A 13698-nucleotide genomic window follows, 5' to 3' on the forward strand; every position below is an offset into this window, starting at 1 on the left:
ACTCACATTTACTAATGACAGTATTATTACTAAAGTATGTTCAACTAGTTTAATGATGGAAAGAGGAGAAAGGATGAAATGGAGTTTTAAAAAATAACAGAATAACAACTATAAAGCTAGCTGTATCAGAGGTGGATTTTTTTTCCTCTAAACCCCAAAAGAATTTTGATCCATACTCCCTATTGTGATTAAAAAATACTTTGTTTCAGAGTTTAAGAAAATGGTGAATTTATTACACAATATCGACATGATATTATAATACTTAGGTATAGTAAAATAGGCAATGGACCAAATATATTGGATACTTATTATGCCTCTAGAGGAGTGAGTCTTATAACTTAGTTTTGCCAAAGCTCCATATGTACGGGTCCCAGAGAAGCAGTCATGGCTGTCCTTGGAGATGAGAGTAAGCACAGACAGTGCAGGAAGAAGAAAGATGCCTCTGAGTTAGCAGGAACAGAGCCCAACTTCTTGCAGATTGGCACTTAAGTCACTTGGTTTACATAAGTCCCATCAGCCTAATGTCAGCCTTTTTCTAATTACATTCCTGTCCCAACAACTCCCAAAGTGAAAAATGTTAGGGAAAGATGACCAGATGGTTCTGAAACTCAGCTCCATTGAAACCTGAAAATTTGGGACCAGGAACATTTTTTTCTGCCTGATCACTAAGAAGGAAGGTAATTTGCCTAGAGAATTCAGACCCTGTTTCTCTTACCTGAGAGGAAAGAGCAAAAATGAAGCAAACTTAGGAAGTATAGCAGGTCTGGCTTAGAAAGGATGGGAAGGTGGGTATTAGCTTAGCATGATATTTTTCCATCTTTTCATTTTGAGTCTGTGTTTGTCCTGTTGAATTAGGTGGGATTCCTGTAAACATCATATGGCTGGGTTGTTTTCTGATCCGTCTTCCTACTCTGTGCCTTATTTAAGATATTTCATTTCCATTATTCTAAACTTTTCTGAGGGTGTTGATATATGCCATATTTTTGGTGGTGCTATTCTTTATAGAAGACTTTCTAGAATTTCTTGCTGAACAGATTTGGTGATAGTAAATTCCTTCAACTATTGCTTATTTTAGAAGATTTTGATACTTCCATTTTCATCTGAATAGTCTAACAAGATACAACAGTCATGGTTGTAAACCTCAGTGGAGAAATCTGCCTCAACCTTGTGAATTATGTTTTCTGTCCCAGTTATTCTGCTCTCACTTCCCTAAGCAATAGTTTTAATTCAACTTCTGTATTTACTTATTTATTTATTTTGTCCTGTTCAGTAACTGTGTCAGCTTATTTGGCTAAGTTTTTTTTTTTAATTTTTTATTTATAAAAAGGAAACATTGACAAAACCATAGGAAAAGAGGGATACAACTCCACACAATTCCCACCACCAGAACTCTGTATCTTATCCCCTCCCCGATAGCTTTCCTATTCTTTAAACCTCTGGGATTATGGACCCAAGGTCATTGTGGGATGCAGAAGGTAGAAGGTCTGGATTCTGTAATTGCTTCCCCACTGAACATGGGCATTGACAGGTTGATCCATACTCCCAGCCTGTCTCTAACTTTCCCTAGTCCGTGGGGCTCTGGGCAAGAGGAACTTCAGGACACATTGGTGGGGTCATCTGTTCAGGGAAGTCTGGTCGGCATCATCCTAGCTTCTGGCACCTGGTAGTTGAAAAGAGAGTTAATATGCAAGACCAAACAACTTGTTGACCAGTCGTGGACCTAAAGGCTAGAATAGTGTAGATGAAGAGTTGGAGGGGGGTCCTCCATTTTGTAGATAGCTAGTAGGCATATTTTAGTTAAATTCAAAAGGGCCTGTGGCTATACTAGTTTATTCTTATTATTTTTTCCCCTGAGCTTGAAATCTGATATGCATGTGAATCCAAGTTATTGTCTGTGGTCATGAGTAGGAACATTCCAAGCTTCACCAATATCAACCCATCTTCCTCAGGGATAGCATAGAGTATGTTGTCCATCTTCCCTTCTGAGGATGAGACATTCTCTACCATTGTTGATCCAAGTTGAGGGAAAGTGCTATGGGGGCCCACAAAGGGGTCTACTGTGTTGTTCCTGATAGAAATGAGCAGTAACAAGGGAGAGAGGAATGTACTCAAGGTCTATGCCCATCATTTCTGTTTGGGAATCTCAGGACTCCCCAACTAGAACCCCAGCTGATGGGATGGCCTGATAGTGACTAAAAAGTCATCATTAAAGTATGCCAGTCTCTTGTCCTTGTTCAGCTTTTGAAGTCCTTACTTTGATAAGGTTAGCTTTGGAGTGAGTGAGAGAACTATATATAATAGGAAGTAGGTGAGGAGGGTATCTAAGTCTAAGTAGACACCATTTCATTAGGAACTTTATACTGGCTCACTGCAGACTAATGTGTACTTTTGCTTCCAGGTATATATTTTGCCCTAATTTATGTTTATTTATGTTCTCATGTGAACATATCTATCTTACAGGACCTGGTGCATATCTAGGTTCTGGGACTTTGTTAGGAAGTGAACCTCCTGGAATGGAATTAGAGAATCATATGAAAGGAAAGGTCTCACTTGAGTAATGAGGCTGAAGGGTTTACATTCCAAGTCTGAAGTCACTGGACACAGTCTGAAGTGGGACATGCTAAGGTGGTACTCATTGGATCGAGTAGGTTGGGATCTGCGGATGCAATATCATTTGGTATGAATTGAAAGAAGCATGCAGGAAAGTGAGCCCCACCCTAGAGGTTCCAGGACTGGGGGAAATATAGGCTCTATTCAGGAAATAGGCGGTTCCTGCTGTCTTAGGGTTAAGAAGACAATAGATAGTTATTGTTATAATCACATTATTTGGCAATTGGGTTAACTTTGAAAAATCCCTTTGATAGGATTTGCTGTATCGTACACAAAATCACCATAATTTACGTCCTTTGACATCATTTGTATGTAACTGTGCCACCAGTTATTTCTGTCCTCACTGGACTAAACTTCTGAAGAGTCGATATATCAAAGACTCAGCCTATGAAGTAAAGAGACTCTGTGCTTTAAAAGTTTGAGATATTCAAGCAATTTTCACCTCTCATATTAATTAGTGATTTGTATAACTACAAATTAATAGGAGTGTACATAAACACCATTCCCACAACCAAAAATCTGTGTCCCATCCCATCCCCCCTCTACACCCCTCCACTCCCAACCTCCCCATGAAGCCAAACATGCACCCTCCCCCTTAACCTTAACCCAGAGTTTTTGTTTTGGTGCCCTACTCCAAATTTAGTCAAATCATGCTTTTAGTTTTTCTTTCCATTATTCTTTCTCAACTTCTGTTTATGAGTGGGATGATCCCATACTCATCTTTATCTTTCTGACTTAGCTCATTTAAGATAATACCTTCTAGCTCCATCCAAGATGGATCAGAGAAGGTGGGTTCATTGTTATTAATAGCTGCATAGTGTTCCATTTTGTATATATACCATAGCTTTCTCAGCCATTCATCTATTGTTGGGCACCTGGGTTGCTTCCAGGTTTTAGCTATTACAAATTGTACTGCTATGAACCTTTCTTTTTCGGTTGGTGTTATGCAGTCCTTGGGATATGTCTCTAGGAGAGGAATTACTGGGTCATATGGAAGGGTCATGTCAAGCCTTGTGAGAGTTCTCCTGACTGCTCTCCACAGAGGTTGGACCAGTTTACATTCCCACCAGCAGTGAAGAAGGGTTCCTCTGTCACCACAGCCATTCCAGCATTTGTTGCTGCTGTCCATTTTGATGTATGCCATTCTCCCATGGGTGAGGTGGTATCACAATGTTGTCTTTATTTGCATTTCTCTGACAATCAGCAACCTGGAGCAATTTTTCAAAAGAGAGCCTTTCGGATCTCTTTTGTAGTTAATGTTCTGTTCATATTCTCTGCCCATTTTTGGATGGGGTCATTTCCTTTTTTGGTGCTAAGTTTGATGAGCTCTTTGTATATCTTGGCGATTAGTCAGTCTCTTGTCGGATGTATGACATGTGAAGATCTCCCATTCTGTGAGGAGTCCCCTTGTTTGTGTGATATTTTCTTTGGCTATGCAGAAGCTTTTCAGTTTGATGTAGTCCCATTGATTTGTTTCTGCTTTAGTCTTCCGTGCAATTGGGTTTGTATCACTAAATATGGTGGGAAAGTGTTCCACCAATGTTTTCCTCTAAGTATTTGATAGTTTCTGGTCTAATATCCAGGTCCTTGATTTATTTGGAGTTGCTTTTTGTTTCTGGTGAGATAAGGTGTTTCAGTTTCATTCTTCATGTTTCAACGCAGTTTTCACATCACCATTTATTGAAGAGAGCCTCCTTCCTCCATTTAATACTTTGGGCCCACTTATTAAAGATTGGATGTCCATAGGTGTGTGGGGGTTTAGTTCTGGGTTTTCAATTCTGTTCCACTGGTCTGTGTGCCTATTTTTGTTCCAGTACCAGGCTATTTTGATGATGATGGCCTTATAATATAGTTTGATATCTGTGAGTGTGATATTTCCATTTCTTTTTCTTTCCCTTAGCTTTGTTTTGGCAATTCTAGGTGTTGTCTGATTCCAGGTAAATGATTGCAGTTTATGTTCTATTCTCTTAAAGAATCTTGGTGGAACTTTGATGGGTATTGCATTGAATTTGTATGTGGCTCTGGGGAGAATATTCATTTTGATGATATTTATTCTTCCAATCCATGAGCATGGGAGGTCTTTCCATTTCTTGGTATCAGTTTCTATTTCCTTGAATAATGACTCATTTTTTTCAGTATACAGTTCTTTCATTTCTTTGGTCAGGTTTATTCCAACGTATTTTATTGATTTTGTTACAACAGTGAATGGGAGTGATTTCTGGATGTCTTCTTCTTCAGATTTAGTGTTTGCATAAAGAAATGCCACTGATTTTTGTACATTGATTTTGTAGCCTGACACCTTGCTATATTGTCTAATAACTTCCAGTAGTTTTCTGCTGGATTCTTTAGGTTTCTCTCTGTATACTATCATATCATCTGCAAATAGTGAGAGCTTGACTATTTCCCTTCCAATCTGTATTCCTTTGATTTATTTCTCTTGCTTGATTGCTATGACAAGAACTTCCAATACTATGTTGAAGGGTAATGGTGATAGTAGACAGCCCTGTCTAGTCCCCGATCTGAGGGGGAATGCTTTCAGCTTCTGTCCATTGAGTATGATGTTGGCTGTAGGTTTGCTATATATAGATTCCACTATCTTGAGGAATTTCCCATGTATTTCAATTTTTTTGTAGTGTTTTGAGCATGAATGGGTATTGGATTTTTTTTTTCAAAAGCTTTATCTGCATCTATTGAGATAATCATGTGGATTTGGTTTTGCTTTTATTGATGTGACTGACATTAATTGACTTGCCAATGTTGAACCAGCCTTGCATTCCTGGGATAATTCCCACTTAGTTGTGATGAACAATCTTTTTGATATACTGCTGTATCCAGTTGGCCAGGGTCTTGTTTAATATTTTGGCATGTATGTTCATCAGAGTTATTGGTCTGTAGTTTTCTTTTTTTGTTGTGTTCTTATCTGCTTTTGGTATCAGGGTGATGTTGGCTTCATAGAAAGTACAAGGGAGTGTTCCTGTTTCTTTGATCTTGTGGAAGAGTTTTAGAAGCACAGGTATTATCTGTTTCCTGAAGGTTTTGTAGAATTTGTTTGTGAAGCCATGTGGCCCAGGACTTTTGTTGTTGGAAAGATTATTAATAACTGTTTTGATTTCTTTGTCTGTGATTGGTGCATTTAGCTTTTGTAGTTCCTCTTGGTTCAGTTTGGAAGGGTATATGTTTCTTGGAATTCTTCCATTTCTTCCAAATTCTCTAGCTTGGGGGCATATAGTTCTTCCTAGAAGTTTTGCATGATTTTCTGGATTTCTGTGATGTCAGTTGTGATATCTCCTCTATCGTTTACAGTTCTATTTTTTGAGTCTTCTCTCTCTCTCTTTCTCTCTCTTTTATTTATTTATTTTTATAGTGAGTCTGGCTAGGGATTTGTCAATCTTGTTTAATTTTTCAATGAACCAACATTTGGTTTCATTGATCTTTTGTATGGTTATCTTATTTTCAATGTTGTTTATTTCTGCTCTAAGTTTAGTGATTTCCATCCTTCTGGTTGTTTTGCTAATTAAGTTTTTAACTCAGCTACTTATTTCTCTAGATACCTAGAATTATTCTCACTCTCTCTCTCTCTTCTCTCTCTCTCTCCCTCTCTCTTTCTGTGTATGTGTGTGTGTTTTACACTCTTAGGTTCTCATTTTTTTTCCAATTTCTTATAATATTTCACTCAAAATCTTTCCTCACTTCTTTAATTGTTGCTTTAATTAGTGTTTGTATATTTTCTTCATCTAATTTACTTTTAAAAATATTTATTTATTCCCTTTTGTTGCCCTTGTTGTTTTATTGTTGTTGTTGTTATTAGATAGGATAGAGAAAAATGAAGAGAGGAGTAGAATGCAGAGAGGGAAAGAGAAAGAAGACTGCAGACCTGCTTCAACGCTTGTGAAGCGATACAAGGGACTCCTGGGCTGGTGGGGAGGCAGGAGCTTGAAAGGAGATCCTTTAGCTGGTCCTTGCTCTTTGAGCCACATGTGCTTAACCTGCTGTGCTACCACTGGACTCCCTTCATCTTATTTACTTCTTATTGGAATTCTTTTGGGACTTCTGTCCTGGTTCATTTCCTGATTCTCTTTTGTTTGACCACTGTTTTTGGCATCTTTATTAAAAAATAAAGGATAAGTGAAGCTATAAACAATGGTTAGAATTTTGAATTAACCAATCACTAGTGATTAAGATAGAACAGAGGCAACAAATATAACATAAGGGGAAGAACAGACTTGAGAAGGGAGTATGATTTGGTTACACAACAGGTATATGACTGATTGGGGCTGGACCCCAACTCTCTCCTTTATTGTCCAATGTTTATATCTATATCCTGCCTACCACTGGACTGACCCAATCATCTCAGAGAGATTAGATTTCATGGGGAACCAGAATGCTCTCCTTCATCCTCTCCTACAATTCTTAATGCATTCAGCTGTTCCACTCCCAATTCAATGCCAAGGATCTTTTCCTCGCCCACTGGCTGTAATCACTTGTAAGGTTTAGTGAGCTTTGGAAGAAATCTTAGTTGTATTTTGTTGAGTTTTCAGATAATTTTTCATTTATTTTCCCTGTTTCACAAGAAATTTGTCTGAAATGTCCCCTACGCCATAGCCATACCTCTGGAAGTTTCTCCAAAGAATTTTTTTTTTTTTTAAGGGAAGATGTTAGCTGTAAATGAGTGAAACATTTAAATTCAAAGACAAAATTTTAAGACTGTGCTGAAAAAGGAGACTAAAATTTTATTGTCTATTAGGGGTGCAATTAATCCACACAAACAAAGTATTGGTTAGAAATGAACACATTTAAAAAGATATAATTTTAAATCATTATGAAGATAAATAAACATTAGTTTAAGAAAAATTAAAATTAGACTTCTAAACAAGTTTGTAGACAGTTGATTAAGATAGGTGAATTCGGGAGTCCGGCGCTTGCGCAGCGGGTTAAGCACAGGTGGCACAAAGTGCAAGGACCAGCGGAAGAATCCTGGTTCCAACTCCAGGCTCCCTGCCTGCAGGGGAGTTGCTTTACAGGCGGTGAAGCAGGTCTGCAGGTATCTATCTGTCTCTCCCCCTCTCTGTCTTCCTCTCCTCTCTCCATTTCACTCTGTCCTATCCAACAACGATGACAACACCAATAATAACTATAACAATAAAAAACAAGGGCAAAAAAGAGAACATAAATTAATAAAGAAATAAATATAAAATATTTAAAAAGGTGAATTTATCAAGATGAAAGTTATTTAAAAATAATATAAAGCATATCTCTAATGTGTATATAACAAATTATTTTCCAAATATATCACAAGGTTGTAAATAGAAAAAAAAGAATATATACATACATATATATATATATATATATATATATATATATATATCCTTCTTGCTGTTGAAGATTTGTATGTCATACTTGAAAATATGTAATGCAAATAATGACATAGAAAAGTTAAACAATATGGTAAATTAGCTTGCAAAACATTTGATTTACGCACTGCTATCTTTAGCACATACATAATATTTGAAAATTTTTTACATATTTCCTTGAATTGAAAACATCATATGCCTCTATATTGAAAAAAATGAAAAAATATGGATCCATTTTATGAGCAAGTATTTATACACTATTGTTTTATTTATAACAGAGGCTCGAAGGTTAAGCTTACACATTCTATTCAGCAATAAAAAGTAGTTATTTCACAAAAACACATATAATTTGACAAAATGTATGGATATTGTTTTTCATTTCTATGTTACCGAGTTACTTAAATATGTTTAGATATTCTATTTGCCATTTCACACCTGTCACAATGTGCTTAGTCTAAATTGAATACCTAAACACTTTTGGAATTTATTATTCCTTTGAGAAAGATAGAATGAATTATGGTATGGGGAGATATTCTGATTGACACTGTTTGCGATAGGAATAATTCTTCATAGCTCAATTGCTGCCATGATAATTTAGTGTGACATTGAGGCCTTAGAATGTAATGTGTTTATATATGTATGTATGTATGTATGTATGTGTGTGTGTATTATTGCTCAGTTTTAATATTAAAAAGAATCGAATTAGTTGACCAAAAACATAAGAAATGTGTAGTATACATCTAAGTGTGTATCTACATATTTCATATGTAAATTTTACTCCTAGGTGATTTTGTTAGTTTAAGAAAGTTTATTAATTTGATGACAGGTACAGTAAGGACTAAATAAAGAGAAATCAGAAGGTAGAAATGGAAGGAAACATTAACTATTGTCAAACAAAGACAATAACTGCAAGATTTATTGGTATATTAACTATGTGCCAATATATCCAATATTTGTACTGTACTGAGTGTGAAAAATGCTTAGTAATTAAATTGGGACAAAGAAATAAGATCAGGAAATTTGGGGAAGGGGTAGATAGCATAATGGTTATGCAAAGAGACTCTCATGCCTGGGGCTCCAATGTCCCAGGTTCAATCCCCTGCACCACCATAAACCAGAGCTGAGCAGTATTCTGGTAAAAAAAAAAAAGAAGAAGAAGATCAGAAAATTTCTCATTATTATTTATTCCTTCTCCTTCTTCTTTGTCTTCCTTCTTCAGCATAGCGGCATCACTGAATTGGAACGGCTTTTTTTTTTTTTTTTTTTTTCTTTTCAAATAGAAAGGCAGAGACAGAGGTAATGGGAGAAAGGCAGAGGCATTATAGCACTGAAGTGTCCCTTCCGTGCTGGCAGAACTTGGACTCAAACCTTGGTCACAGTTGCCTACCTTAATAAACTAATTTGTTCTTTAATTAGAAAATGTTTGCAACATTTTAGTATTATGGTCTGCCACACTGACTAGATTTTACTTTTCTTTTCAAGAAACTGAATTTAGGTTTACCAATTTTAAATCTGTTTTATATAAAATCATTGTAACAATGACAAGTTCATTATCATTGTTCTCACTTCTGGCTATCTTTTCAATCTTGACAAGCACATTGATTTTTATTATCTAAAATAGCTACTTCGGATAACATTTTTTACTCAGTAAAGAGTTTATACTGACACAGTTAACAATTAATTGTTAAAATTAATTATTAACATTATAATTTATTCACAATTGCACTTTTTTTCTGGAGGCGAGACCTCCTTCAAATTAATTTTAGGCCTTCATGACCCATTCTAGCTCAAAAGAACACAGTGATTAGTTTAATTTTTAAAATACTAGAAATTATTTGCTTTATACTATGATGTCTACGTAGAATGTATAACTATATAGAATATATAATCATACATAGTTTGTGAGGCTATATAAAATAGGTCATACATATCAACTGTCATGTTTATATTAGGCACTTATATAAATAAAACAATGTGTTTACTTGGAAAGTGATCTCAAAATCATGAACACGGGTATAAACAGATTAAGATAGGAAAAAAGAAAAAAATAAAGCAGGTTAAAAGGTCAATAAAAGAGCAAGCTCTTATGTTAACAACCTGGAGTTAATCCTGTCAGAAATATGTTAAATCCACTTCAAAACTGTACCCTAGTCAGCAAGGGGCTGGTTTGCTACCATTCCTGAGTTAAGAGTTTCTCTGAAAGGGTTATTTGTCTATTCTTCTCTCCCAATGCCTAGGAAAACAGTTTTCTCTGCTAGAGAGATCTGAGGTGGAAATGGAGACCCAGGGCATGGGGTGGCACTCTTGTTGGGAATGGAGATGTTGGTAGGAAGCTATCTTAGACTATCAACCACAAATATGGCTCACTCTGATTAGCCTTCTTTCCCTTACTGATGATTAATAATATATTTTAAAATGTAGAGAAGCTGCAGTAAAAAATAGACAAAAGATAACCTCTTGGTTTATTTTTCTTTCTCCTATCTACTTCGAGAAACATGTCTTGTGAGTTGCTGGCATAGAGAATGAGGCTGAGGCATGTTTAAAGCAGTGGTGATCTGACCAGGGAACTACAGAAAATGAAGTGGATAAGGAAGCTACTGATCCTGGTACATGATGGTGGGGGAAAAAAGACCTAAGTAGGGGTTGAGAGAGTTTTGCAGATACCTATCACAGCGAGATGAGAAATTGTAGTTATATGTCAACAACTGTGCTTAAACCATTAAAACGCCCCACTACCATGGTTAGAAAAATTAAAAAATTTAAAAAAAGGAAAGGCTGTTTAGAAACATATCAATAGCCTGGCCTTGCTCCATAAAGACAGATCACTTGGCTCATGCACCTGCTCTGTCATGCATGCAATACAGGATTAGCCAGCCTGCCAACCCCACGCTGGAGGGAGCTTCATTTTGTGATGTTCCCTATCTCTCTCTGCCTCTCTTCCTATTTGAAAAAGTCATCCCAGAGGGGTGAAGATCCTAGTGTGACATTATGAAGAAAAACACACAGCAACAACAATAGAAAAAAGCAACCTGGACTAGTCTCAGGTTAATGACTTCACTATCTTGAGGATATCGGTTTTAAATGACTGGCTGCCCTTTCTCCATAAAACAAAACACCACAAATGGATACTCTGGATTTAGGAGGCAGGAATAAATTAAGTTAATCTTAGGTGCCTTTGCAGTTTTGGAAGGTACTCCTTCAAATTTGTTGATTCCAAATCATTGGCAGAAAACATGAGGCCAAGTATTAGTTTTGTCAGCATCTGTAGGACTATTAAATACACTAAATCTTCCCTCAAGCCCTAGTTTTTTAGCATGAATCAAATATAGTATATTTTAAAATTTTAACTTTATTTTTTGCCAGGGTGACAAAATTTTACAGTTTTTTTATTAGAATAACTCCACATTCCTTCACATTTATTATTATTATCATCATCATTATTATTATCAATATAATTGTATTGTGTAAATAAGCAAAGTTTCAGAATGAAAAATGTTTGGGGCTATACAAATTAAATTTCAGTTCAGATATTCTTTTTTATCACTCATAAACAAAAGATACCTTTTGGGAGTCGGGCTGTAGCGCAGCGGGTTAAGCACAGGTGGCGCAAAGCACAAGGACCGGCATAAGGATCCTGGTTCGAACCCCGGCTCCCCACCTGCAGGGGAGTCGCTTCACAGCCGGTGAAGCAGGTCTGCAGGTGTCTATATTTCTCTCCTCCTCTCTGTCTTCCCCTCCTCTTTCCATTTCTCTCTGTCCTATCCAACAACAACAACAATAATAACTACAACAATAAAACAACAAGGGCAACAAAAGGGAATAAATAAATAAAATAAATATAAAAAATAAAATAAAAAGATACCTTTTACTTTTATTATTATCTTTATTGGATAGAAAGCAGAAAGGAGAAGTGAGAGAGAGACAGAGCGAGAGACCAAGAGAGAGACCTGCAGCACTGTTTCACCACTTACAAAGCATTCCATTGCAGGTGGGAACTGGGAGCTCAAACCCAGGTCCTTGTGCACTGTAACATGTGCTTTCAATTAGGTGAGCCACCACCAAACCCCCAAGGATATCTTTTCTTCATTAAAGAGAAATCTTTGCTTCTAGGACGCCTCTTGTGCATTTGGTTGAGCACAGGATCCAGATTCCAACCTCAAGTTCCCAAATTAGACCATTTAATGAGCCATGAAGTAGTGTTGTAGACATCTCTCTTTCTCTGTGCCCCCACCTCCAATTTCTCTTGACCCATCAAATTAAAAAAAAGAGCAAATAATAATAATAATAATAATAATAATCACTAGAAGCAGAGAGTCCTCATGAAGACTTACTGAGCCCCAGTGATAATACATGCAGCAATAAAAATAAATTAATAATACTAGTAATTATTAGTATAATAATAGTAAGTTTATCTGAAGAAAACAATTTACTGAAACAGATACATATTATTCTAGCACAAGAATACCTAAAGGGAGTACATAAATATTATTATAGAGAAGGGACTTAAAATAATGCTGATGAATATACAGCAGCCAATATGTGGACATAATTAAATAGCTATTTTAGTTTTTTTATATATTTTTTATTTAAGTTTTTATTTATAAAAAGGAAAGATTGACAAAACCATAAGATAAGAGGGGTACAAACCCACACAATTCCCCCTACCAGCTCTCCATGTCCTATCCTCTCCCCTGATAGCTCTCCTATTTTTTATCCCTCTGGTAGTATGGACCTAAGGTCATTGTGGAATGCAGAAGGTGGAAGGTCTGGTTACTGTACATGCTGAACATGGGTGTTGACTGGTCGATCCGTACTCCCAGCCTGCCTCTTTCTTTTCCTAGTAGGGTGGGGCTCTGAGGAAACTGAGCTCCAACACATTGGTGGGGTCATCTGTCCAGGGAAGTCTGGTTGGCATCATGCTTGCATCTGGAACCTGGTGGCTGAAAAGAGAGTCAACATACAAAGCCAATCAAATTGTTGACCAATCATGGACCTAAAGGCTGGAATAGTGCATATGAAGAGTTGGAGGCGGGTCCTCCATTTTGTAGATAGCTAGTAGGCATATTTTAGTTAAATTCCAAAGGGCCTGTGGCTATACTAGTTTTTGTTTTTTTGTTGTTTTTTTTTTTTCCCCTGAGCCTGAAATCTGATATGCATGTGGATCCAAGTTATTGTCTGGGGCAATGATGTCATGGCTAGACAAAGGACCAGAAAGCTGGATCAGGGAAAAGAGTAGTTCCCTAATATGGGAAAGGGGTAGAAGTATTATTGACTGTAAACCCCATTGATTTGATTTGATCTGGGGCTAATATCCAGCTTAGGAGCCTATGTGACCTCTGCATCCCTGTAGATCTGAGCTCACATTCTGTGGTCATGAGTAGGGACATTCCAAGCTTCACCAATATTGACCCATCTTCCTCAGGGATAGCATAGAGTACGTCGTCTATCCTCCCATCTGAGGACATTCTCTACCATTGTTGATCCAAGTTGAGGGAAAGTGCTATGGGGGCCCACAAAGGGGTCTACTGTGTTGTTCCTGATAGAAATGAGCAGTAACAAGGTAGAGAGGAATGTACTCAAGGTCTATGCCCATCATTTCTGTTTGGGAATCTCAGGACTCCCCAACTAGAACCCCAGCTGATGGGATGGCCTGATAGTGACTAAAAAGTCATCATTAAAGTATGCCAGTCTCTTGTCCTTATTCAGCTTTTGTAGTCTTTACTTTGATAAGGTTAGC

Source organism: Erinaceus europaeus, chromosome 14, assembly GCF_950295315.1.
Source record: "Erinaceus europaeus chromosome 14, mEriEur2.1, whole genome shotgun sequence".
Taxonomy (NCBI): domain Eukaryota; kingdom Metazoa; phylum Chordata; class Mammalia; order Eulipotyphla; family Erinaceidae; genus Erinaceus; species Erinaceus europaeus.